Here is a 3,408-nt window from a genome sequence, read left to right as displayed (position 1 = left end):
GAGCACAGCTCCCACATTATATATATATATATATATATATATATATATATATATATATATATATATATATATATATATATATATATATATATATATATATATATTGTTACGGACACGACTTAGATGTTATGATGGGCCGAGCGGAATGGCCGCCGTGTTCGCACAGTTTACCCGATTCTACCCGACGTTGACCAAATCGCGCTATGCTAAATGAATGAAGGAAAGGACACAACGGCTGGGATAAAGGAAACGACACAAGGGGGTACAGTTCTCAAGACCTCCGGAGGAGGATATAATTGGTGGTGCAGAAAAGGGGTAGATTACAAGGTAAGAGGTAAAGCACAGAAAAGATGGGCACTTAGACACAATCTTATCTATCCCCGACAGACCACAGACAAACGGAACAAGACTGACTTACACAGGGATTGATGGCAGGGAAGGGCAGGCAGTCGATAGCACAAGGTGCACCTTGGCTCAGGGGCAGAATCAAACACGGTCCGGTCCAGAGATGCGGGGAGGTATTGCAGCGCTCGGAGGTGACGTCTCTCTTCCTTCAAGTCCAGCGCGTATCTGACGTCACCTCCCTCTTCCTGCGCATGCTCAGCGGGGAGTGACACGCCCTCGGTTCGTTGGCTCCGCCCCAGATGGAATCGGTCCGCCGCTTCTATTGGGTGCGGGGGGTTACCGGGCTCCGCCCTTGACGAGGAGCTGACAGCGAGCCCCTACGTGGTAACCCCGTCGGAGCACATGTTCGATGGCGGCTAACCAAGCCGGAGTGAGGACGCGCACTCCCCGCGCCGCCGCCGTTGTTGTTGCTGTTGTTGTTGTTGCTGCTGAACCGTGAGGAAGAGCTGCGGGGAGGTATTGGGAGGTCCTAAACTTCCTAACGGTGCCATACAATCACATTCTGGTGCAACGAAGAGTCAGAATTAATGGAAACGAGTCCTTAACTGACATAGACTAAGAATAACTAGCAAGATGTCCTATAGTTGTCTACGTGAGATGCGGTGGACCTGGATGCGACATTTAATGGGGGAAATAGGGGGAGGTCGGGTCTACAGAGTGTTGTTTACAGAAAATGGGACTAGGGAATGGGGATTGGGGATAGTTGGGAAGTATTGGGGAAATAGGGGAATATTTACAAGCGGATATGGATGGAGGCCAATCTCATATCCGCAACAATATATATAGATAGATATATATATATAGATATATATATATATAAATATGTAGCGGTTACCACTGGGTGTACACAATCGCCTTGCACCTACCAAGGACGCGGCCAGGGAGCAATCACCATGCCGGGCTCGTCCAGGCCGCCCGGACAGGCCCAGACGCGCCTCTCCCGGGCATGCCCGGACTCACTGTTCCCGGGCTCGCCCGAGCCTCCCGGGCACGCCCGCTCTCGCCTTTCCAGGGCTCGCCCAGGACGCCCGGGCATGCCCGCTCTCGCCTTTCCAGGACTCGCCCTTGACGCCCGGGCATGCTCGGTCTCGCTTTTCCCAGGCAAACGCTCCGGCATAATGTGTATATATATTGCTGCCCAATAAACGGGCTTTTCAGAGTACCCGAGTTTGAAACGTGCAATAAAGCAACTCGGACGAATTTCCGTCTTTGGTCGCGTCAATCCTTCCGACTCGCGTTGGAGCACAGCTCCTTCATATATATATATATATATATATATATATATATATTATATATATTATATATATATATATATATATATTAATATATATATATTATATATATATATATATATATATATATATATTAATATATATATATTATATATATATATATATATATTATATATATTATATATATATATATATATTAATATATATATATTATATATATATATATATATATATATATTAATATATATATATTATATATATATATATATATATATATATATATACATACATATACTAGAAAGCATCTGAAAATGCAAAGCCCGTCCACGTCTGTTTGGAGTGAGACGACGTCTTCTTCTTCCATATGTTCAAAATAACGAAAACAGTTTAAAATAACTCAAAATGAAAATTGATGACTTTATGCAGCCTTGACCATTGAGCTTTAGATCAAAAAAAATAATCGACTCCTACCTTTTGATTAGTGAACCAATTCAGTGACCCGATATGCAAATTCTTTACATTTCAGGTTAATTGGGTGAAAATTGGTGATTTTATGCAACTTGACCTTTGACCTTTTGATCGATAAAAAAAATCAATCGGCTTGTAGCTATTGATTGGTGAACTAATTCAGTGACCCAATATGCAAGTTCTTTAAATTTCAGGTTAATTGGGTGAAAATTGGTGATTTTATGCAATGTTGACCTTTGACCTTTTGATCTAAAAAAACAACAAAAACAACGAGCTTTAGCTTTTGATTGGTGAATCAATTCACTGATCCGATATGCAAATTCTTAAAATTTCAGGTCAATCGGATGAAATCTGACGCTTTTATGTGATGCTGACCTTTGACCTTTTGAACTTTGACCAAATTAATAATTATTTTGCCTTCTCCATATCATAATAAAGTTTTGTTGAAAATTTGATGACAAAACAAATGGTAAAAAGTTATGACACGCACACACGCACACACACAGACAGACAGACACACACACACCCGTCCGTCTCTTGCTGTGCAGGGGACGGGCAATTACGTTTTTAAAAGGTTCGTATAGTTAAACAGATGCTGCTTATCAGAGCTCCAGCTCGCTACTTCCCAATAGGATTGTCCTGCAGCGAATTTATATTAATTTAATTTCAATTCTATATATCAGTCCACCCCGGAGAGGGAACATCCACGAACATGCGTTTTGGGTTTGTGGGCCCTCACCTTATGAGGGAGGCCTTTTATCAAATAAATACACCCACACGCACACTTTGCATCTGTAATAATAAAAAGGTTAAAAAATTAAAACATTTAAACAGAGCTTGGGACGTGCACTTTAACCCCAAGGCCAAAGTACACAGTCCAACAAGACTGTTCCATGAGCACACACGTGCCACTCAGCCAGAAGGCTGAAGTACATGGTTAATCAAACACATCCTAATCCCAAAGGGTCAGAATGCATGGTCATACAATTGGACCACTGCTCAATAGGATTAAGTTCCCGTGCTTGTGAGGAGAAAAAATAAAGACAGCAAGTCCTTTGGACCGATTTTTATGTGTTGCACACTCCACCTTAAAATGCGATTTTAATTTACTAGTACACCCGGGGAGCAGCAGGAAGGGTCAATTCCTCTTTGGGGTATATAGATTACCGTAGATCTATGGTCGGGTCTTCAGAATATTGTGTGTGTGTTTATTTACCAAGTTTCTTGTGGAGATCGCCAAGTGTTTTAAGCAATCGAGCAAGCACTCCATTCAAAACCGTTAAGGAACGGCTGGCCTAGCAAG

The sequence above is a fragment of the Myxine glutinosa genome, chromosome 1 (genome assembly GCF_964187855.1).
Source record: "Myxine glutinosa chromosome 1, kmMyxGlut1.1, whole genome shotgun sequence".
Lineage (NCBI taxonomy): Eukaryota > Metazoa > Chordata > Myxini > Myxiniformes > Myxinidae > Myxine > Myxine glutinosa.
The sequence above is the reverse complement of the archived record's forward strand: the minus strand, read 5'-3'. Positions refer to the sequence as shown.